Genomic DNA, 26266 nt, shown 5'->3' with positions numbered 1-26266 from the left:
ACTACATGTAAACATCTTTTATGTGAAATATCTTATTCAAGGCAGTACAAAATAAACAAGAGCATGTATTTTGTATGATTCCTCTTACTTGGTAAAATAATCAACATTTTGCAGATTCTGCAAGGTGTATGTAAACTTTTGACTTCAACTCTATGCATTTACACTTTCGTCCATGGCTGAGTTTGCCTTGTGACAAGGATGTCTCTAATACAGAGCAGACATTTAGATTTCGTGGCCTAATGGTTAGGGAGTTGGAGACTCCTAATCCAAAGGTTCGAGTCTCAGGTCTGGCAGGAATTGTAGGTGGGGGGAGTGAACGTACAGCACTCTCTCCACCCTCAATACCAGGACTTAGGTGCCCTTGAGCAAGGCACTGAACCCCCAACTACTCCTCGGGCGCTGCAGCATAAATGGCTGGATGGGTTAAATGCAGAGCACAAATTCCGAATATGGGTCACCATACTTGGCCGTATGTCATGTCACATTCACTTTCACATTTGCTGAGCAGTTGTCATTTTGTTTATGTGGATGAATGGTGTATCAATGCTGAAGTTTTTTTTTGTTGTTGTTGTTGTTTTTTTTTTGCTGTGTAGTTGATGGAAAGAGAGAGCAACAATGTTCTGTCCAACACAGATACCTTCAGATGTCTTCTCCACTGTGTTGCTTTTCCGTGGCTTGCTATCTGTTATAGTGAAATCATGTTATGTTTTGCATTATTTTATATTCTTAAGATAAAACTGTAAAGTATGACACGCATAACAAAAGGATATGAGGATATGAGAACTAAGGTTGGGAACTGGTCCTTATTCAGAGCCGATTCCAATTAAAAATAAATAAATGCTGAAACTTAATGATATTCATAATATATAGTTCTGTTTACTAGTGTCAACATGCAGACTGAACAGTAACTGACAGTTTCCTACTCCATAACTTGGCTTCATTGGCAGTGTCCCTACTGAATGTATTTCGCCACAGCAAAATAACAGTTTTAGTAGAGTTGTGAGCTTGCAGTTGGAACTGAATGTGGTGAGAGAGCAAGTGAAATAAACAGACAAGACATCTTTCTGTTTGTGTTCGTCTCACTGTCTGAATGCAGCAACAAACACACAACCAAGTCTAATTCCTGAACAAATGACTCAACTTTTTGTAACAAATCACTCAGAAATGAGTCATCGGTTCGTGTATTGAAGTTGCATGATCAGTGTCATAGCTGACCCTGGCTTTATAAATTTATTGTTGAAGCTGGAGAATTGCTTTTTCAATTGATTTATGTCATGCTAAGTATACTATAAATATATTTACAGATTTTTGTGCTAAATTATAATACCCTGCAATTGTACTTTTGGTATATTAAACTGGTATACTTAAAGGTGCCATAGAATGAAAAACTCAAACACCATAGTTTTCTCCTTCATATGTAAATCTCGTGATTAAAAAAGACCACTGAAAAACAGGCGAATCAGAACATAACACCGACTGTGACGCAACAGTCGGGATCACTACGCCCCCAACATTTGCATAAACCCGTCCTTGTTCTAAGCCGGCCGAACCATCAGAAGCTCTGCAGGTAACGTAGACTAACCATGTTCCGTACACTTTTCGCTATTCGCCGCACAACAGCGACCATTCCGACGTTGTCAAGAGACAGACAAGCATGTTTGTTTGATCCTTCTCTGGGGGAATACCCATTATACAGTCCACACTTTGATTGATGTCTTTAGGACCAATAGTTTTTGAGAAAAGTGGGGAAAAGTACCACCTCCGCCAGTGTACGGAAAATGGTAAGGCTTAACGGTGTTCCGTACAGGCTTATAATGATGTTCCGTACAGCGCGCATAACTTGATTTCATCGGCGAAAATTGACATTTAACTGCTCAACTGTGAGCTGTTTATTTATTTTAAATGATGAAAACATCATTAAAATTAATAAAAAAAGATGAGTACCTTTTTATTTGTTTAAAATGTAAGTTAATTGCTGCTTTAATAAAGGACCATGCGAGTTAGGCATGATTGTGTCATGATATTAATTATGGCATGTGAGTTAAGCATCAACCATGTGAAACATTAGTGAATAACATTTCCATATCTCTGAAGACAAGAAGGGCAAACAATTTGCACTGATTTTAAAATAAAAAAAGATTAACCAATGTGAAAACTTCTAAACATAATGATCAAGATGCGTGTGAGAATGGCGCTAAGTGGTCATCATCCGCGATCGACGTTTAAAAATTAAAATTTCAAAACATTTATTCAATAAAAGGGAACATTTAACCATTTGTGATAACATGATATTCATTTCGTACAGACTTTAGTACTGTGAGAAACATAAATTAAATAGAAATGTACATTTTCGCTGCTCTAGTTGTCTCCCTCCCATGCTGAAGTTTTGAAGTGTAACTTGCCCACCGTCCATTTTCAAGTGCAGTGGGCGCACCTAGCAAACTTACTCAAATCACACTGAAACAAACCGCGGGTGGGTCTATGTCTTGATTGGAGGTGAAAGATGGAAAAATGACGATTACACAGATATATAGTTTATGTACGACCTGGAAGTATTTATTCAGCAATCGGCGCTAAAACGGCATCTGTACGGAACATCGTTTTGTACGGAACATGTAAATAAACAAGCGTGGACAACAGCGAAAATAACAAAATAAATTTTATGTTCCAGGCCGTGCAGGGATGGGTTGGTGTCTGTATTCAGAAAGGCACAGAAAGCAAATAACGCGAGCCACTAAAGGGACATGGTTAGCTCCTTGCTAGCGGTAGCCTGTTACAGTACATAAGATTTCACTCTCAGTAAGGAGAGATGAGGATGAAGGCAAATGACTTACAGATCCTGAGCACCACTGACAAGCATCTGATCTTGTGAAATGTGTGGTAAGTACTGTTGCGCCATAATGTAAACATAGTTTGTGTGATCGCGTCTCTTGGAAGTGAAACTATAACGCGATCGATGGATCGTTCAAAAGCAGTTTCAATGCCTCGCATATTAATAACGGCTCCCTGATGCCCGCGTTTTATATACAGTATAATTACCCGACGATATAACTGCGAGAGAAAGTATTTAAATATATATTTTCCTCCCAAAAATAAATATATATTACTCCCAATATGTCAGTAAATAGGTGACCCTGGACCACAAAACCAGTCATAATTTTTCGAAACTGAGATGTATCTGAATAAATAAGATTTCCATTGATGTATGGTTTGTTAGGATTGGACAATATTTGGCCGAGAAACGACTATTTGAAAATCTGGAATCTGAGGGTGCAAAAAAAATGTAAATATTGAGAAAATTGCCTTTACTGTTGTCCAAATGAAGTTCTTAGCAATGCATATTACTAATCAAAAATTAAGTTTTGATATATTTACGGTAGGACGTTTACCAAATATCTTCATGGAACATGATCTTTAGTTAATGTCCTAATGATTTTTGGCAAAAAAAGAAAATCAATACTTTTGACCCATGCAATGTATTTTTGGCTATCGCTACAAATATACCCCAGTAACTTAAGACAGGAAGAAATAAGAATTAAGAAATGTATGTGAACTTTTTTCAAGGGATACTCCACCTCAGAATGAAAATTATTTTATTGTTTACTCCACTGTGCAATGCAAAAGGTTTTTTTTTTTTTTTTTCATACAGTGGAAGTTTGTTCCACTGCTGTTTGGATACCAGCATTCTTCAAAATATCATCTTTTTTTGTTCAGCAGAAGAAATGCATACAGATTGGGAACCACATGGAAGTGAAATGACAATGGATGATACAATTTTCTTTTCTGATGTAGTGTCAATTTCCCTTTAAGAAAAGTGATTTTAATGGTTTTAAACACGCTAAAACGCTTTACGAGGAGTGATATCTTTCTGTTATTTTAGAATTTTGTCTGTGTGTAAATGTACCACAGCAAAAATATAATCCACTTTTCAAATCCATTAATCCACACAGCATATTAAATAGAGTTTGTAAATATTATTTGTAGCAACTTTGCATCATCTTCATTCATTTTGCCAGTTTTATCTGTACCTCCTTATAGTGCATCTTTCCGACAGACTGCCACTAGATAAGTGCTCCAAGGACACCTATTAGGATGTTGCTTCCTGAATTAGCCTATCCAAAGTCCTGCAAATCCTGGGAATGGAATGAGGGAGTCAAACCCATGGTGATAAAAAGTTAAGGGAGTAGTATTGTTTTTTTCTATGTAGTGAAATGTACCTGATGAATCCATCCAGTGTTGTTTGAAATGTTGCTTTGTTAGTGTTATCTCCTCTGTAACAATAGTATGGCATTGCTCCATTGCTCATTTTTGCTGATCAATCTAAAAAATGTTGAGTAGAAATGTACTGAATCAAGCATTATTTAAAATATTTGCTGAAAGAGACTCACTTACTGTGTAGTGCACTGCTTGCTGGTTAACAATACCAGGTTGGTGTTTAAAATAGTGGAGAGGTCTTGTGACGGTGTCTGTCTGTGCTCAAATGGCCCCTTAATGATGCTGAATCTGTAAGCAGCATTAACCCGGAGCTCAGTCTCCAGTAACACAATGATCTCAGACAGATCACTGTTTTTCATTGCGAACCGAAACAATGATGTTGGTTGGTTTAGTTGCAGAGAGAAAAAAATGGTCATTTTTAACAAAGGTCCTTGGAGGTCAGTGTAGCAAGTAAACTGACTGTTGCACTCTGTTGTAGTTTGGTTTATATCAACAAAGCCATGAGACGAAATTGCTAAATTTGTTTTCTTCAGATGATATCAGTCTTATTCGAAGTCCATTTGTATTTGTCAGGAAGAAAGGAACAAGTTTAGTGACATGCTCTGAGGAGCTTATATTTAGAAAACAGGCTGATTTGCAGCAGTGTTATCTGGAGGTTGTTTTGGCTGGAGTTCATAGTCACTGTGGGGGTTTGTACTGGGACTTTAAAATTGCTTAAAAAAAAGAATCTATAGTAGGCTTGACCTGATTTCTTCAGCATTTCTGGGGGTTAAAGAGTTTGTTTAGATTTCTTTTCTACATTTTTATAGTCGGAGTTGGATTTGGTTTACAGCTTAGTATGTTACTTAACATAGCATTCATCTTTGATTAGTAATCAACAGCACATTAGTTTTAGTTTTTTTTATTAAGTTAGCAGATGCTCATTTTATCCAGAACAGTTGCAGGACAGTGCCCATTGGAATAGCCAGAGGTTGGGAGTCTTGCTCCAGGGCGCATTAATTCCAGAGTAACTCTAGTTCCTTCTAGCTGTGGTTTTTCTGAATAAGATTTCTCTACTATAACTACAGTATGTTGAATCTTTCTAATGAATCAGCGTTTATTGTGGCCTGTGATCCCTCACTGTAAATGAGTTTAATCAGTGTGAGTTATAGTGTATCTTGTGGGCAAGAAAAGTGTTGGTGATAAAGAAATAATGTTTAGAAAACAATATCTAACATTTAACAGTATCATGATTATTAATTCATAAATATCATGAATATTTGGGGAGTTGCACCACATGTTATTTTGCAATCTGAGCTAACCTTGCCTTGTCATAAAACGGTCAAATTGCCTGATATAGTTACATAGTTACAGTTATAGATATATGATTTGAAGTCACCCAGATATTTTTTGTCATTTATTTAAATCTAATCTGTAGATTAAAGCTATTTATAGGCTATGGCTACAAAGTTATAAAGGCAACTCAGGGTCAAACATTTGGATAGCAATACACTAAGTCTTTCTTATGGAACATGTCACTTATTCTGTGATGTCCCACCACTCATTTCCACGGTCCCAGTAGTTGTCAGAACTAAAATATTTTCTGAGAAGGCTGATCGCTGTCTGTCTGAGACAGTGTCCCTGTTGCCTTACGTGACTATTTATGGTGGGAATTACGCTATGGAAAAATATGACAAACTGCATTCCAAGACTTAAACTGGAAATGGTGGAAAAGAGCACACAGTGAGTCTCAGAAGAGCTGAGGGGGAGCAGTAGATGTTCTCATGAACGGTTGTGGGGCCATCTCACATCCACTCATTACTGCTGAGCTACTATCTGTACCAAATTTTACACAATATATGTGTAATATTGTTTTATGAGCATGGAGATGACCTTGATGACGATAGCACTGAAGATAATGATGAATGTAAACTAATGTAACCATGAATGAAGTAAAAATATAAATTTAGCATGATGTTGCAGTTGCCTATATTGATTTATATTGATTCAGTAATCGTCTTAGTGAATTAGGTTATCTGATGCTTAATGTACGGTTAGGATGAGTGTTAATTGGAGATTTTACAGTAAGTGCTACACAGTGGGATGCAACGGATAAATAGTCAGATGCATTGTTTTGACCAAAAATAGCCTATACTGTGACACAAATGCAGACATGCCCACATTCATGCATTTCAATGGGCTACTTGCTCTTTTTTAGATTTAGTTCACAACTGACTGTCATGACCTAGTATGATGTTCATTTACAGTAATCAATACAAAAATTTGGCAGTAGTAACTTTTTTGCAGTATCAGTTACATGTACATTCAAGCTCTGATGATATCCCAGTTTTTGTCTGATTTTGAGCAGATCATTGAATCGGTGAGTTGTTGACTCAAGAACAGCTGATATCGGATCAGTCCAATTCGCAAAGAATCATTAAGTGTTATTTTTAAGCCAGTTCATCAGGTTCATTTGAAAGAATCAGGTTGTACATGAACTGGATGTCACAAATCAGGGTGGCAATTTCTTCAGTTCAAAAAACAAAGAACAATATGATTTTAAGAAATGTAGTGGAGTAAATTGTACAATATTATGCTTTGGAATGCAGTGAAGTAAAAGTTTCCCAAAATAAAAATAGTCTGAATTATACAATACTTGAAAATGTACTTAAGTACAGTAATGAGGTAAACATACCTCAGTACTGTCCACTGCTGTATACAAAGCACACATATTATAAAAGCCTGTTTCTGCCACAGAGTAAGAAATAAAAGAGGTAATTCTGAGATGGAGATGGAAATAAGTAATACTGTAAGATATAAAGTCACAGCTATGAGGAATGAAGTTGCAATTGAGATATAAAATTTGAAATAAAGTCTTTGTATTCTTCAGGTCATGCTATATGCCATGTATTAATCCTTCAGAGAAACAAGATATTAGGTTCTGTACTGCACATGTTTGTTGTAACTAAGTTAAAATTAAGGTACAATCATACTTACTATTTTTCTGTGAATTTTTGGGGGCAAAATAGATTTGAAAGTGACTTCTGTGTGAGCAATGCTTCACAAATCGCTACACTATTAACACGCAACCTTTTTTCCCAGGAAAGTTTGCTAATGTTACGCACCTTCGGAATGTTCAATGTAATAAGTGTCAAGGAAATATTAAATCTGCTGTGTATAATTTCTGCAGCAGAAATTATGGAATTGGCATCCGATGGAGTTGCATATATGATGACTGTGTCTGTTTATTTAAACAAATATTCATTAGAAACCCCTGCAGTGATTTTCTGGAAAATCATATCAATCCTCAGATTTCTAAAGTGCACCATGTTTCTAAAAAATTTCTTTTATTCAAGCTGTGACTTCACAAATAGTGGAACCAAATTGTAATCTTTTCTTTTTTTCTCTACCTTGGGAGAGAAATAATCCCCACAGAGAACAGAGGAGAAGCTAATATCCTTGTTTCCTTGAAGGGGTGAGATATGGTGTACTCAAGGGAACCTATGAGGGAAAATACATAAAGTAAACATGTTTTTTTTCCACTGTGGCCTGAATAAACCCCTCTTTTTGTAGAGAGATTTAATGCTTGAGCACTTATTTAGTCTTGTGGCTTCTACTACCCCTTGACCCTTGCCCTTACGTCCTCTCTTCAAGGGTGATTCATTTCCACTTGCATACAAAGGCTTGACTGAAGTTATTAAAACACTGTCTTGTGGAGTTGTTTTCTGTGGTAACATTGGTAACCCTTGCTATCAAGTAACTTCATTGTCACATATCACATAATCACCCTTAAGAACTAGTGTAACTCGGGTTCCTTTTGAGATTTAGAAGAGAGTCTCAAAAATTACCAAAAATATATTTTACTAACTTATTATATGTTAAATTGTGTTTTGTTGGTATAATATATGCTAGAATGTACTGGTCGACCGATATATCGGCCGATATTTGGCATTTTTCAAATATCGGCATCGGACGATAAGTTTTTCTGTTTGGCCGATGCATTCGAGGCGGGACTTTTATTTTGATGGCAATGAGAACGGCAGCGTCTGAGCACACAGTGCTCACATTCTCCCTCTTGTTTACTGTCGTCATTAACAGTTTTGTCTAATACGGATAGAAGTCTGTCTAATAATCAGATAGAACTGTTAAACAAAGGGATTAAAATGTATACAAAAAAGCAATATAACGATCGATTGCTTTTATATTGTTAGTAATAGAAAGGCAAACATTACAATACTTTCTCGTTTAACGTCAGCATTCAGCAAATATGCAAGTATATTATTTAATCAAATCTTTGAATGGCTAATGAACATTTAATTTCACAAACCTTGCAAACTTAGTCGAATCCAGTTGAGAGATCTTGTGAAGTGTGCATTTGTATCCTGCATGATCACGTGCTCTGTGACGGTCGGTCCGTGCAAATTGAATGCTTTAAACATTAAATTTGTGATTTCAAATTATGCTGTGCTTTATGGATTTTCCCACTGTCATATTCATGTCATTTTCACTGTGTGCTGTAAAGAAAAGAGTGTTACCTTGGCTTTATTTGAAAAAAATATGATTTGCCAATACACACAAACTTCCCAGAATACTGAGTGCTCTGTTGGTTACGGTGTTTACTTCCTTTTTAATTATTTTTTATTAAATATTTATTTATTTGTGAAAAATACTTTATCTAAAGTATGTTTATTTTACTAATTTATTTTTTAATCAATTTTTTAATTATTTAAAATTTCTTAAATATTAATTAAAATAAATACAATTGGGAAGTCGTGGCCTAGTGGATAGAGAGTTGGACTTGTAACCCAATAGTCGTTGGTTCGAGTATCAGGTCCGGCAGGGATTGTAGGTGGGGGAGTGAATAACCAACACTCTCTCCACCCTCAATAGCACAACTGAGGTGAGACCCCCCCAACTGCTCCCCGGGCGCCTCAGCATTGGCTGCCCACTGCTCCGGGTGTGTGTTTACGGTGGGTTTGTGTTCACTGTGTGTGTGTGTGTGTGTGTGTGTTCACTGCTGCGTGTGTGTACTTGGATGGGTTAAATGCAGAGCACAAATTCTGAGTATGGGTCACCATACTTGGCCACACACCACTTCCCTTTCCCTTTATATCGGCCATCAGCCACCCTGATTTCCAAGATATCGGCACCGGCTGTCAAAAAAACAATATCGGTCGACCACTACTAGAATGTTAAAAAATGTTCAGTGTTAAGTAAATTTTTTTAAATTGTTGTTTTGTAGTAATTTTTTGTTCTTTGAAAAGCAAGACAAAATAGTAAAAAGTGTATTTAATTTATGCAATGGTGAAAAAAAATGGCAAAATACATGGGGGAAAACATGAAAAACCGTGTTCGGTATTCAGTGTTTCATTTTGTTTGGCTTTGGCCAATAATTTTTATTTCGGTGCATCCCTTGTTATTGGTCTAACCCATACCTAAATGTAATGTGTATTAAATTTAACATATATGAAATATATTGTTATATGAAGTAAAAACATATGCACATGCATTTTTGGACATATGTCATGTATATTGCATATGTAAATAAATGTTGATATATATAATACTGTACAAATATAATCATATCGATTATATTAACATATGTACATATACACATTTACTAAGGGGATTTTATATACTTTTATATATATATATATATATACTTTATATGTTATAAACGTACCTCTTCATCTACCCAGAGAATGTACTTGTGTGCAAAATAAATGTTGTTCTATGGGTATATGCCATATGTTACATTTCCTTATGGGATAATAAGACACTGTATTTATTTTTAATAATTTCAATAATTCCAAACTTTGGTGATGTAAAAAATATAAGATTGCAAACAAAGTACACTTTTCCCATGCTACATGCTTTGTTCACTGAAGTCATTGTAGAGGCAAAATAAGGAAAAGAAGATACACACGCTCAAGTTAATGTCACACACCTTATGCAGAGATTTATACCCAATCATTGTTTGTGTGTTGTCATGGGGTTTGCCACAAGTGCGTCCCAGGCTTCCTAGTATTTCAGCAAATGGCCATCTGCATGTAAACGACCAGCTCTGAGACAGATCAGATCACCCAGCAGTCGCTTTGGTGAGAATATTGCCCAAGTGGAATGGAAACTTCATTTCAGGGCTAATATTAGCCTGGCTCTCTGGAAAATTCCTTCTAAAAGTTCACAAGCTGAGAAGGCGAAGAATTTGTTTGGTGTTTTGCTTGACGGTATACACAAAAAGACTTTGCGCTTTTGTCCATGGGATGTGTATCAAAGTTTCACCCTTGCCCTTTTACCGGCTTTCAGTATTTATTTAGTTGAAATAAACACCAATTATCAGAAACAGGAGCTTGTTCGATCCTTCTTTGAAAGTCTTTTTAGAAAGCACAAGGCTTATGACATTGTTTGTCCATTCCAGTGGATATTTCTTACCAAGACTGGACTACTTTTGTTCAAAGACACAATAGACAATGTTTTGAGACTGAACCCAGTTACTCTAGACCTCTAGACCTTCAATATCAAAGACAAAACACTTCAGTGTTTTGGGAAACAGGGTCAGACTTTTGAACTTAAAGAGAGTAAAGAGAGCGTGGCTTCATGCCAGAGACGCTCTGAGACACTGTAGAGTGTTGATTGTACAGGTACAGATTGTAATGAAATAACTAGTAAGTGCAGGATTTGTTAAGATTTGGTGTAGAAACCACAGTAGGATTGTTGCTGTTGTCAAACATTTTGATATTAATACCATTATCAGACTGCCAACAGCCGTGTCATCATTTACTCCCCCTCATGTTGTTTCAAACCTGTTTGATTGACTTTCTTCTGTGGAGCACAATAAAATCCTCAGCGTTTTGAAAGGAAATCGGGTCCAGTGTTATTTTGTGTTCTGAACAGAAAATAAAGTCATGACATGAAGTGGGTAAGAGTAAATTGACAATTTTTATATTTGAATACCTTTAACCATACCTTTAAGCTTGATTACATTTCGATATAGTTACAAAACGCATTTTACATGTGTAAATATTCCTTTTTACCTATACACAAATGTAACATATAGCCATGCAATATATGAAATATTTTGTCATATGAAGTAAAATGTGTAATACAATATCATGTACATGCATATCCACCCTAAATGTTATATAAGGAAATATAAAAGATAGATGTGTAGTTGCATATATAAATAACATATATTGTTGACATATATGGTTGCCACATACAATACCATATACAAATTATCATAGAAATATTAATATATGTGCATATACATATTTTAATTGGGGGGTTTTGTATATGTTATAAACTTAAATCTTACACAGAGAATTATGATATATTATATCACTATTAATATAGAGCAATATATGTAGTGTATTACATTTCCTTTATGTTTGCAATCCATAATGTGTTAGAAAACACATTGTGTGAGTGTAAATATTTTTTATATGTAAACAGTTTACATCTTTAAAACAAGATTGATTTGTGTCTAAACCGACATCTAAACAACTCTATTGCTTCCTAGGTAAATCTCACCTGGCAATAGTCCAGCGGGTTAACAATGAAGGAGAAGGCGACCCATTCTATGAAGTGCTTGGCATTGTCACCCTAGAGGACATCATTGAAGAAATCATCAAGTCTGAAATCCTGGATGAGACAGACTTATATAGTATGTGCCATGAAAGTCTTGTTTTCTTTACAAAGCAGTTTAAATAGTACATTGTAAAATGAATTGTCTAATGTCGTATGAATGAGTTATACAATAACTCATGTTAATGTTAAACTACCTCACACTTTCCCCAGTCTCTTGCTATGGCATGGTTTTACGTAGTGAAATTTCTTTTAGCTTTCACTTTTAAATCTCACTTAACATTACAGAAACTTTTTTAGGTATCATTGTAAATATACATTTACAAACATACAAGGAAAGGCGTTTTACACAGCACTGAACTTTCTTCCCGTCATCCCACTTTTCCAACAGCCGACAACAAAACAAAAAAGAGAATCACCCATCGAGAGAGGAAGCAGGATTTCTCGGCTTTCAAGCACATGGACAATGAAATGAAGGTTAAAATATCACCTCAGCTTCTACTGGCTACTCTACGTTTCCTAGCAACAGGCAAGTGTACTGCATTGCTGCTTGATTTACCCCAGTGTGTCCTGTGACTGTAGTTTGGTTAGGCTGCTCACAAAGAGGAGGAGCTTGGCCTCTGGGATTTGGTGAAAGTTGTGCCATGATGTTGATGTTTTTTTTTATTTTTTTTGCATTCTACGGTTTTGCATTTAGAGAGGGGCAGCTTGTTTGGGTTAGCGTATAAAAGAATGCCTTTGAGCAAACAGCTAAGAGAAAGAATTAAAAACATCTTTGACACTGGCAAGAGAGCTTTCTCTTTCACTTTTCAGTTTCATAATGTGTGTTTCTCAAAGAAAGGAAAAAGATTTTCTGCAGAAGCCACAGAAGGATTATGTTTTTTTATTATTTTTTTTGTCAAAGGTTATGTTGCTGTTCTGGTTTGACAGATTTTTTTCTTTAAACATGAAATATCATATTAGATAAATAACATACGCTACAGTTCAAACGTTTAGGGTTGGTATGGTTGGTCTGCTCACCAAGACTGCATTTATACAGTAGAAATACAATAAAAACAGTTATACTGAAAAATATTTTTTACAATTTTAAAGACGTTTTGTATTGTAATATGTAGTCAAATGTCATTTATTCTTGCGATGCAAAGCTGAATTTTCAGTAGCATTACTCCAGTCTTCAGTGTCACATGATCCTTCAGAAATAATTCTAATATGCTGATTTGCTGCTAATAAACTTTTCTTATTATCCGCTTGTTAAGTCATGACATAGGAAACTTTGTTTCTGGGCCCAAGCCTCTAATTATTTCACTTGAGAATACTATCTAACAGCCTATTTATTCATTATGAGCACTATTATTATTATTATTTATTAGCATTTAAAAATGTGTATATTAGCAGCATTATAAATGTATATTAGCAATGTTTATTGTTTTCTTGTGGCATCTGATGGAGCGCTTGGAACCGGAAGCGGTGATGCATGACTTAACAAGTGGGTATCAGTGTTGAAAATTGTTGTGCTGCTTAATATTTTTGTGGATTTTATTTTCATGATTCTTTAAAGAATGGAATGTTTTAAAAAAATGGAATGCTTGTCTGTCTGTCTGTCTATATGATTTCCACAAAAATATGAAGCAGCATAACTGTTTTCAACACTGATAATATTTTTACTGTATTTTTGCTCAAATAAATGCATGCTCGAAGAGAATAGGCGAAAATTTATGGTAATGTACATTATATTTTTGTATAACTGCTGATTCTTGCATTCTTGCCGAATTGTTCAGGCATTTGGCACAACCTCCTACGAGTCATTTCCCTTTGCTTTACTGTCGATCAAGCCGCTGAAGGTCCCAAGGATGGTTGTGTATATTAGAGACAAAAAGGGCATGCCAAACATATTCTGACTGGAGTTCCCCTTTAAACCTAATACCAGGATTTGGTGACAACTTTCCCGTTGTGGCTTACGCTAATCATCGATTAACAAATACAATACTATTAGCGTTTCCTGGTCAAGGAGGGACCAGCTGCCAGATTGCACATATTCTTGTAAACAGAACAATGTTACAATGAGTTATTTAGCAACAAACAACCATCATAATGGACAAAACACTGCATACATCATTACATATTCACAGAAACTTTCATGCACACAGTTGAAAACATTAATTGGAATAAAAGAAAATCTTCAAAATGTCAGAGAAGGTAGCCTAATATTTTCACAGGTGGATAAGCAGTTATTGAAACTTATTTGTCCAAAAAATGCTAGAATGTCATTATCCCAAGGTTTTATACCGTGTGATGTTTTGAAACCAGGAAATGTGATATTACCTGTTTATTACATTACATTTTCAAGTGCAAACAACCCACAGGAAGAGGAAGATGATGATTGTGTCTCCTTTTGTTTTACAGAAGTAGAAGCATTTAGTCCAAGCCAGATGTCTGAGAAGATCCTTCTATGTCTCCTCAAGCACCCCAACGTCATCCGGGAGCTCAAATATAATGAGAAGAATAAGAAGGCCATCGAGCATTACCTCTTCCACCGCAACAAGCCTGTGGACTATTTCATCCTCATTCTGCAGGTCAGCTTGGTTGTTTGGTCCAGGGCCGCAGAAGGCATAGAGAGAAGGGATTGAGCTTATTAGCCTAGAACAAGCTGGGATTTTCACAAGTATTTAACACGCCCAGTATGAAACGTCTCAACTAATGTCCCTATGTGAAAGAAGAATATTGTAGTGCGTTATTGCAAAAGACAACCTTCCTTCTAAAAGGAAAAACTGAAACTAAAAATCTCCATCAGTATCTATTTGAAGTTGCTTAAAAACAGATCCTAGCTATATTGAACGTCTGGTTTTCAATGTAATCTGTTCTCTAAGGGGAAGGTGGAGGTGGAGGCAGGGAAGGAGGGAATGAAGTTTGAAGCTGGAGCTTTCTCCTCATATGGGATGATGGCTCTCACCGCTTCTCCAGGTAAACTAAATCCAAATATCTTTTTTTGTTTGTTTTAAAGAAATCATTCACCCAAAAATGAAAATGTACTCATCAGGCCATCCAAGATTTAGATGAGTTTGTTTCTTCAAGGAACTAAATTTGGAGAAATTTAGCATTACATCACTTGCTTACTAATGGATCCTCTGCAGTGAATGGGTGCCGTCAGAATGTGAGTCCAACCAGCTGATAAAAACATCACAATAATCCACAAGAAATGCACATGAAAAGCTGTGTGTTTGAAACAAAAACATAAGACATTTTAAACTTCAAATCCTTGCTTCCGGCTGAAGTCCTCTATCCATAATATTACTTTCTCCAGTAAAAGAAAGTCTTGTTTGAATCAGGAGATAAATAAGCACAGATCAAGCACTGCTTACAAGTTCAAAACGGTTCTAAACAAATTTTGATGCGAGAGGACAACAGATGTTGGACTTTTTCATTGGAAGAAGCTCGTATTTTGGCCAGAAGCAATGGTTTGAAGTTAAAACACCTTAATGATTCATTTGTTTCTTACAAACACACAGCTTTTAGCATCTGGACTGGAGTCATGTGGATAACGGTGATGTTTTCATCACTTGTTTGGATTCTCATTCTGATGGCACCCATTCACTTCAGAGGATCCATTGGTGAGCAACAAGCTTAACTATGTACATTTTGGATGAATACATTTTCAGCAATTTTTCATTTTTGGGTGAACTGTTTCTTTAAGAAATGATACTCCAATGCAAAATGATCTTGATACCACATGATACAGCCAAATACCCTGCAATAGTGCAGAAGGTTGTAGTATGCGGGGAAACATACTTTGAAGATCTACAGGAAGCGGAGCCTCATTCTGGCACCTTTGACATACTATTTTCAATCTACTATGCATTAGTCCCAGTCAGGCATTATTGTATGAAGATTGTGATTCAGACAAAAAAAATAACAGCATATTTCAGAAGGTTTCATTCCAGAGGTCAAATGGCAAGAGAATTTAGGACTGTCATTTGTCTTGTAGCTTTTTAAACTGACTGATACTGTGATCTGTAGGGGCGAGCAATATGATGGTAAATAGTACATCTGTGACATAAGAAACCTGTGAAATGATTAAGATTCCACTATGCTGTGTTTATGTCACAGTACACATATTGTTGAACCTATCACCAGCAATACAGAGTGAGATTAACCACATTTTTTCTTTAAATAAAAATGTGGTGTGACAAGATGGACGGATGGATGGAATTGTTGTTGCTATCAATTATAATAAACAATTATTTTGTTAACTATTATAGTTTATTAGACATACTCTATATTGTCACGCAACTTGCAGTATTTCTATATCAAATGTGGCCCATCTGGTGCATTTTATAATGTTTTTACAGCTTTTATAAGATGATGTTTATGGAATGATGCCAGCATTATAAAAAAGTTGCTCCAGTAGTCCTGTGACTGCTGACATTTTGATATAATATACTAGTTATTTCATAAAAGTTACAATAGAAATCATAATATTTATCCAACAGAACATAAACACATGAAAGTCTTTGGGGAGAAGCATCCACTGGCTATTTTGAAATGATGGTGGAGTGTTTTCAAATTATTATGTTTTAACAGTTTTAAATCAATCAGAAATTTGCAGGAGTTGAATCTTATACCAATTCGTAACCATGTGCTAGTTTAGGGGAATACTGTAGAACATAGGTGACCTCTGGTGGTGACAACATGGACCTACAGTAATACTAAGAGTACCTCTGATCCTTGATCTTTCAGTCCTTTTCCCTCCAGTTCTACCTTTTAGACACCTTGTAGTTTTGTTTCCTGCCTTTTTGATGCTTTCCTCTTCCTCCTATTTTAGTCTTCTCTGCAGTTCCTCTCTCCCTGTCTCGTACCTTTGTGGTCAGTAGGGCTGAGTCTGTTACTGGATCTCCAGGTATAGTTAAACCAACATGCTTGACATGTCATATCATCCTTGTGTGGCTCAACATGTGTATCCTAAATTCAGTTTAGATGATTATTGTCCAGTTAAAGCAATGACCGAATCATTTGTGACTAATCAAACAATGTGAAGGTCAGACATCTGTCTGTGACTCATTGTAAACCGTGCCGTATGTTACAGTAAACCCACAGAATCCCTCCCACACATTCTTACTTCACAGGCCTCCTGGTAAAGGGCAACAGAGAGGCCATACACACACACACATACACCTCTGTACATAGTCATCCACACACACATGCACACACATACTGTTCCCTGTTCTCACATACCTCATGCTGACTACCAGCATGTAGGGTCATAGTTGGGCCCCTTCAGGCCAGCATTGGAGCCTTGAACTAAAGACGCAGTGGCTCCCTCACTCCGCTCACACATCCAAACACGGATTACATACATTCCAACCAAATTGTGGCATTAACACACCCCCGCTTTTGAAACCAGTGTGTATACATGCGTATGCATATTTATGTGTAAGAGCAAGAAAGAAAGAACAAATGTATTTACTGAAGTGTGAAAGTGTGCAAAATTAAATGTCTGTTAGCAAGCGTTAGTGTGTGCGAGTTAAGAGAATGTTTGTGTGTGTGCACTTGTAAATTTCCCCCCTCTTTATGAAGTGGAAAACATAAGCTGTGTTTAATTAAAAACAAAGCCAGTCTTCACTTTGAAAGCTCTTAGGCTTTTTATCATACTCTTGCCAGCGGCAACACTTTACATACATGAAACACCCCCTTCATAACTAGCGACGCTATTATTTAGTTCTAAAAAGCTGTTATCAAATAATAATATACCATGTGCTACTTAGTGTCTCTGTAAAGTTAGGATGTTATGGATTTAGTGTACTAAAAAGCCATGAATATCTACAAACATACACTACTTTTCAAATGTTTTGGGTCATAGTGGAGCGATTTTTGAATATTTTTGAAAGAAGACCATTATGCTCACTAAATGCATTTATCTGCTCAAAAATACAGTAGTACAGTGGAATATTATTATCTGTTTTCTATGTGAATATATTTGAATATGCTGATTTGTAGCTCAAGAAACATTTTATTATTAATGTTGAAAACAGTTGTGCAGCTTCATATTTTTGTGGAAGCCATGACACAGTTCAGTTCAGAATAATTGTGTGTGACATTATAAATGTATTTACTGTCACTTTTGATTAATTAAGTGCATATTTGCTGAATAAAAGTATAAATTAAAGTATTACTTAAAAACCTTTGAACGAAATAGTGTATTTTTCAACAGGTTCGAAACACATCGCTATAGCTCGTACAAAGATAGTCCCACCACTGGTTGAAACATTGTTGCTACATCAGGCTAGTCAAACAACAAGTCAGATAATTAGTATTCATAAGCAAGAGGGATACGTTTTACATTGACTTTCGAGATCATTTCTACACCCATGATTATATGTGTTTGTTTTTTCATGGTTAATAAAATGATGCTTTTCTTTTTCCTGTCTAGAAAACAAATCCCCCCCTCGGTCATTTGGACTGAACCATTCTGACTCGTTAAATCGTAGCGAGCGGATTGAAGCCATCACACCGTCTCTGGGCAGCAGTAACCACCAGCTCAATGCCTTCCTGCAGATATATGTGCCGGACTATTCTGTCAGAGCTTTGTCAGACGTACAGTATATTAAGGTAAACAGAATTACATAAACATGCCAGCTCACTTGCAGTTTCTGCACATTTTCTTGTCATTACAATTAAAGGGCCTTTCGCACCGCAGGAACCTTTTCATAGTACCTGAACTAATTGTGGAACTACCCACTTTTTGGCATGTTCGCACCGTGGGAACTAGGAATGGCTCTAAAACAGTTCTAAGAACTATCCGTGACGTATCTGTGATTGGCTGAACGTGTACGAAAACGCCCTCACCCGCCATGATTTAAAACACTGTGTAAACATATACTGTGTAAACATTGTATCATACTGAGAGCATTTATAAACAGCATTTACCTGAAGACATCGTCTACAGAGTTTTGTGCTTCTATCAGCCTCAATGAAATGTAACACTGCAAATTGTCATTGGAGATTCTTAGTCCTCTTTTCCGTTCTTTCAATCGGTTGACGTATACGTCGAAATTCCATGTCCATTATTGTGAAACCCACGAGACACAACAAAAACACAGCTCCGATCACAGCATCCTCCATTCTCCTGTTGTTAACGTTGTTCTTCTTTGTTTACGCTGTTGAACGCCGCGTACAAATAACGTCGCTGTCGACCGGCTTATGTCACTTCTTAGTACCCACTGTCGGTGCGAATGCAACCCTTGAAATGGTACTGGGAAATAGTTTGCACAAAATCGTCCCAGTACTTTAGTACTGTACTTTTAGTTCTGGAACTAAAGCAGCGCGAAAGGACCTTAATATACCCAAAACCAGAGGTCTTCAACCCTGCTCCTGGGGACCCACTCTCCTGGAAAATGTATTTCCAAACGGCTTCATCACACCTGCCTGCAATTTTCAAGCAGTCTTGAGGAGCTTGATTGGCCGCTTCAGGTGTGTTTGATTAGGGTTGTAGCTAAACTCTTCAGGAGAGTGGGTCCCCAGGAACAGGGTTGAAGACCTCTGCCCAAAACAAAATCAAGTAGTTCTTCACAATCCATTAATAGCACATTTTTGATACCATTGTGGCACCCATTGTGTGGCTTGGGGTTTAGACTTTAAACCAGGGGTCCTCAACTCTGGACCTCAAGATCCACTTTCCTGCAGAGTTTAACTCCATACCTAATCAAACACACCTGAACAAGCTGATCAAAGTTGCAGGTAGGTGTGTTTAATCCAGTTTGGATCTAAACGCTGCAGGAAACTGGATATTGAGGTGCAGATTTGAGGACTCCAGGTCTATACTATGGCCCAATGGCTGTAGTCCAGTGGCAGACTGTGGCTATGGCTGAGTGGTGAATATGGACTGTGGCTCAGTTACAAACTAATGGCTTTGGCTCAAAGACAAATGTAGATTTGAGTGTTAGCACTGGGATAGATATGGACTTGGGCACTGGATAGGGCTCTGTGACAGATGGATACATGGGTTCTTGGTGTGGCAATGGAATGATTGTTCCAAAAGAGGGTTTTCACAGCGATTCCATAAAAGAACCATTTTAGGCTCCCCAAAGAACCTTTCAGTTATTTTTTTTTTTCCTTAGTGTGTAGAACACTTTAATATTCTGAAGAATCCTTCCCCTCTATAGAGCTTTTTGTGCTATGGAAAGGCTCCACAGATGTTAAAAGTTATTCATGGAAACATACTGTAGACGCTGTTTACACCTGGTATTAAGCTGTACTTATTGTTGATAGGATCACAAGTAGACGAGGGTGACACATTCCCATTTACATCTGCTGTTTTAATCCCGACTACTTGCTTAAAGTGCCCCTATTATGGATTTTTGAAAATGACCTTTCATCCAGTGTGTAACACAGCTCTAAGTGAATGAAAACATCCTGCAAAGTTTTAAATCTGAAAGTGCACCATGTATAAAGTTATTGTCTCTCAAAAGAAAGAGTCGACTCGTAGTAATTTAAAACGAGTCATTTTTAAAACAAATCCCAAGCCTTTCATGATGACATCAACATGAAACATTAGCATATTGTCCGCCCACTACTTGGTCTTTTTGCATTGGTCTGAATGAAAATGCAAATTCATTCTTTTCCACTAGGTGCCTCTAAGAATAGCTTTTCCCCTGGTAACGCTGTACACAAAGCAGCACTGCGCTCACAAATGCTGCTTTATCAGGCATTACAGGCATGATGAAATGAAAATGAGACAAATTGGACCAATCACCGCATATTAGCATCACACAAAGGAGGGGTTTGGAAAAATGAATTGTTGAGCTAATCGTTTGGGAGTCGTCGAGCAAGTAAGGTAATAATAAATGCATATTATAAGACAATGAATGTGTTTTGACCTTACATGCATGTCAACTAGGGTTGCCAACTTCAGAAAATGAAAATACGGGACAATCGCATCCCGGGCGTGGGGGTTGACCATATGTGTGTGTGTGTGTATATATATATATATATATATATATATATATATATATATATATATATATATATATATATATATATATATATATATATATATACATGTGTGTGTATATATATATATATATATACACATATATATATATATATATACACATATATATACACATATACATAAGTAGCCTATACAGTGGGGAAAAAATTATTTGATCCCCTGCTTTTGTACATTTGCCCACTGACAAAGAAATTATCAGTCTATAATTTTAATGGTAGGTTTATTTGAACAGTGAGAGACAGAATAACAATAATAATAAAAAATCCAGAAAAACGCATTTCAAAAAAGTTATAAATTGATTTGCATTTTAATGAGTCAAATAAGTATTTTATCCCCTATCGGTCAGCAAGATTTCTGGCTCCCAGGTGTCTTATACAGATAAGGAGCTCAGATCTCTTAAAGGGAGTGCTCCTAATCTCATCTTGTTACCTGTATTAAAGACAACCTGTCCACAGAAGCAATCAATCAGATTCCAAACTCTCCACCATGGCCAAGACCAAAGAGCTGTCCAAGGATGTCAGGGACCAGATTGTAGACCTACACAAGGCTGAAATGTGCTACAAGACCATCGCCTAGCCGCTTAGTGAGAAAGTGACAACAGTTGGTGCGATTTATTCGCAAATGGAAGAAACATAAAATAACAATCAATCTGTCTTGGACTGGGGCTCCATGCAAGATCTCACCTCGTGGAGTTTCAGTGATCATGAGAACGGTGAGGAAACAGCCCAGAACTACACGGGAGGATCTTGTCAATGATTTCAAGGCAGCTGGGACCATAGTCACCAAGAAAACAATTGGTAACCTACTATACTGTGAAGGACTGAAATCCTGCAGCACCCGCAAGGTCCCCCTGTTCAAGAAAGCACATGTACAGGCCTGTCTGAAGTTTGCCAGTGATTCAGAGGAGAACTGGGTGAAAGTGATGTGGTCAGATGACAAACAACTCACCATGTTTTGACCCTACCGTCAAACATGGAGGTGGAAGCATTATGCTTTGGTAATGTTTTTCTGCTAAGGGGACAGGACAACTGCACCGTATCAAAGGAACGATGGACAGGACCAGGGTCGTGGATGGGTATTCCAGCATAACAATGACCCAAAATACACGGCCAAGGCAACAAAGGAGTGGCTCAAGAAGAAGCACATTAAGGTCCTGGAGTGGCCTAGCCAGTCTCCAGACCTTCATCCCATAGAAAGTCTGTGGAGGGAGGACTTGAAACCTTAATGACTTGGAGAGGATCTGCAAAGAGGAGTGGGACAGAATCCCTCCTGAGATGTGTGCAAATCTGGTGGCCAACTACAAGAAACGTCTGACCTCTGTGATTGCCAACAAGGGTTTTGTCACCAAGTACTAAATCATGTTTTGTGAAGGGGTCAAATACTTATTTGACTCATTAAAATGCAAATCAATTTATAACTTTTTTGTGGGGGGGGGGGTTTGTTGTTGTTATTCTGTCTCTCACTGTTCAAATAGACCTACCATCAAAATTATAGACTGATACTTTCTTTGTCAGTGGGCAAACGTTCAAAATCAGCAGGGGATCAAATATTTTTTTTCCCCACTGCTGTGAAAATGCATATAGATTCTATCTATAATCCGCTTAGATTTAAAATTAGCTGCTTTTGGTGCTTGACACTTTTTATTGGTCATTTTGTGTTTCAAGAAAAATGTAAAACGTTTCTCTCTATTTAACAACATTGAAAGACGACTTCCCTTACTGATCACGTCTCTTGCGGTGCTGGATGTGGGACTTCATGTAAAATAATCACATTGTTTGTATTCACCAAAACTGATTTACTGAAGTCAAAACACGGAAGGAATTGGCATTAGCGCGAGCTCCGCTTGCTGTGAGGTGGGAGTGATCTGCCAGCAGAGGATTGTGCAGCCTTCCTCGATCAGTTATGTTCATGATTTCTGATTTAGTTGACGTTTAAGCCTACTGCGTTAGGGTGGCTGTGACTGGATGATGACAGGTATCGGTAATCATTTTCAAGTGATCAGCACTCCTGCTGTTGTATCAGTCAGTGGTTAGCAGAAACGGGACAAGGGAGGTCACGTACGGGACACATCATTTAAGCCCAGTATACGGGACGGTTGGCAACCCTAATGTCAACCTGCCGTTGGGACTCCCAAAGCCAAAATATGAACCTTTCATTACCCATAATATGGGCACTTTAAAATGATTTAAATATCAGTTGTCACTCTATATCTCCAAATAATATCTTAGTAAGATGATATTTAAATGTTTAGTTGGATCAGAAACATGGCATAAAGTGGCTTTACAGAGGCACAATGTAGTTTATTTTTAATAAGGTCCTTTATGATTTCAGTCTGATATACAGTAAACATTTTATGTGGTTATGAGGGAGTAAAAAAACTACTACACTGGGGATGTTTTTTTTTTTTAGGGTAAAAGAGAAGAGTGGACAATGAACAGATCGTTTTGAAATTCCAAAATAAAAGACAACAGAACCAATTTCCAATGGACCTATTTCATATTTCCAGATTCTCAAAAGTGCAAGTCATCATAGTTTGCTAAACTTCTATAGTGGTGATTGAAAACTACAACAAATATCATTTTTGCATTTCCATTTGTCCCAATAGCAAATGAAAAAAATCCATAGTAGTATTTCTATGATTTTGCAAAAGAGGGAAAAAATGCATTGCGAGAATGGGTACATTGCAGAATGTACAATCTAAATTCACACTAACCTTATTTGAATTTTTTTTGTTTTAACCCTTTTTCTTTTTCTGTGTGTTATTGACAGGTAACGCGCCAGCAGTATCAGAACGCCACCATGGCATCACGCATGGACAAGACGCCGCAGTCCTCAGAGAGCGAGTACACCAAAATCGAAATGACTTTGACAGACCTCCATGACGGAGTGACCGATGAAACCACCACTCTGTTCAACCAGACACAGAACTGCGTGGCCCACAACAAGGTGAACCACACAGGCCACAGCGAGGGGGCCATCTAGCCCTCAGTGGGGTGGTGGAGCAAAGCGGATAGCAGAACCCTGGAACTGCTCACCACCCCAAACCACTCCACTCTGGTAGTGCAGTACTACTACTGGGACCTGAGCTTGGGTTGACCCAAGGCAAAATGGGATACTCCAGTGACCCGGTCCAGTCCCCATTCATTCAGATAAACCAAGGCGTTTATGTCCCCCAGACCAAAGAGTTTGGAGGATGGACGTTTTTGTGCTCTGACGAGCCCCTCCAGCTTCACAAACACAAAAGAAATACTCCAGGCAGATGCTATAATAGGGTAAATCAAAGACTGCTCCAAATACTGCTTTGAAGGAAACCATGAACCAAGAGCATTACTCACATATTTATTTATTTTGTATGCATTTGTACATACGTGCATGTCTGAGGATATAATTGTCGGCACATGCAAACACCAGTCTGTAAATTGTGCATGTGTATGTGTGTGCCTCTATGAGTGTCACTGATATCATGCACATGCTATATATATCTATATATACATAGTTACAAGTACATCATTGTATATGCATCGGTGAGGGTCTTTTACATGTATATTTCAGAAATGGTTATTTTTATTGTTCTAAATCTGGTATATCCCATAGTACCTTTTACACCTTTAAAAAAAATGAATCACTATATTGCCTTTAAAAAAATTAATTTTTTAACAAGTGCAATGAAACACAATTTATTTAAAAGATGATTTATCATGATTACTGTATTGTAAATTATAGTTCTATTTGTATGCATGTATTGTATCACATTTGTATATTTGTTCGGATATATTTTGGATTCGCTTCCAAGAATGAACAGGTCCTATTTGTCTGCTTTAAAAAATTTAGTTCTATCAAAGGCACAATAACGTTATATGCAAAGCTGAAGGCAGTCTTATTTAAATTAAATGACAGACCTGTCTGGACTTTATGCAAGGGAGAATCAATATGAATCCGTGTGATTCCTAACTGAATCCAGGCTGTAACAAAACGAGTCTTTACCACATCATTAAAACAACTACTACATTACATTGTTCTACCCATCATGCGTCTGTTAGAAAGGTGCCATAGTGTTTAAATGGCTGTACTTGTGTGTATTACCTTTATGTATATAATGTTGACTTTAATTTGTATTTATATGAATGCTGGAAACTCCTGCTATGCATATGTTTTTAGAATTATACACTCAAAATGAAATTTGGCTGAAAATATACTTACCCTCAGGCCATCCAAGGATGTAGATGAGGTTTTTTTTCTTCATGGAAACAGATTTAAAGAAATTTTCCAATGCATTCTCTGCAGTGAATGGGTGCCATCAGAATGAGAGCCCTAAATCTTGTATAATATAATAATATTGCTTTCTCCAGTAAAAAAACAACAACAACTTAACTTGTCTGAATCAGGAGAGAAATAAGCAGAGATCAAGCACCCTTTACATGCTAAAACAGTCCAAAACAGCTCTAAGCAAATATGTTGGTGGATTTTGATGTGAGAGTACAAGGGGAGGTACATTTTAAAATAACAACATTTTTCAAAAACAACAAAACATCTTGATGGATTTGTTTCTTACAAACACGCAGCTTTGCACTTCACAAGATGTGGATGATTGTGGATGTGGACATGTAGATTATTGTGATGTTTTTATCAGCTGTTTGGACTCTAACCAGCGGCACCCATTCACTGCAGAGGATCCATTGAGCAATTGATGTATTTCTCCAAATCAGTTCTCAGGAAGAAATAAATTTTCATTTTGGGGTGAACTATTCCTTTAATTATTTACCACTTTATATTTTCTCCCTTGCCTTTTTTTTTTTGACCCAAACGCCAAGATCATGAAACAGCATACAACTAATTCCTATAACTATTCCAATATGTTGTTATAGGTGGCAGCTGCGTGACCCTGTTTCTACAATGTCAGACTATATGGTAAATCTGATTCAGGCAGCTTTTAAGACATTGCCCGAGATGTTTTCATGTGTTCAAATGCTAATTTGAACCACAATAGATAAACAACATTAATGCACTTCTTGCATTATTTATAAATGGGTCAGTACCACAGGCAGCCACCGCTTGGCACTATGGTCTAACAATTTAGCTTAAACATTGACAAGGTTGAAATCTTAAAACTGATGCTCTTTATACCAAAGATTTTACTTCAGAGGTGAGATCAGAGAATGTTGGGCTTTATTTAGTAAATTAAAGCCAACTTTGATAATTTTTTTTTCGCTAGACAGATGCTCTTGTGGGTTTAAATACAGGTTCTGGCTTTTTACATTTTTTTTCTAATTTGCTTTGGTAATGAATTGTAGCTACTTTGTAACTAAAATGTAAACCCTAGGGAGAAAAAACGGTTCTAGAAAGTGCTATTAAACATTCATCAGTTTCCCTGTGGTACTGTGTTCTTTCAGAAAAATCTACTGTTCGCATTTTTAATAAGACATTTGTGTCCTAACAGATGGATAACAGGATATTTCAGTCATCACATCACACTGGTAACTCTGT

General features: G+C 36.9%; 1 pseudogene across 1 annotated transcript in view; it reads left to right on the top strand.

Moving 5' to 3' along the window:
- LOC306872485 (metal transporter CNNM2-like) overlaps positions 1–26147 on the top strand; it is a 42615-nt pseudogene extending 16468 nt beyond the window's left edge. Inside the window, exons 2-8 of the transcript in view lie at positions 11714–11857; positions 12170–12313; positions 14182–14351; positions 14646–14739; positions 18203–18381; positions 23552–25065; positions 25451–26147. The product of the transcript in view is annotated as a metal transporter CNNM2-like (transcript). The remainder of the gene's footprint in view (positions 1–11713; positions 11858–12169; positions 12314–14181; positions 14352–14645; positions 14740–18202; positions 18382–23551; positions 25066–25450) is intronic.
- The last annotated feature ends 119 nt before the right edge of the window (positions 26148–26266 follow it).

This window comes from Barbus barbus, assembly GCF_936440315.1.
Source record: "Barbus barbus genome assembly, chromosome: 7".
In the NCBI taxonomy this organism is placed as follows: domain Eukaryota; kingdom Metazoa; phylum Chordata; class Actinopteri; order Cypriniformes; family Cyprinidae; genus Barbus; species Barbus barbus.
The sequence above is the reverse complement of the archived record's forward strand: the minus strand, read 5'-3'. Positions and strand labels throughout refer to the sequence as shown.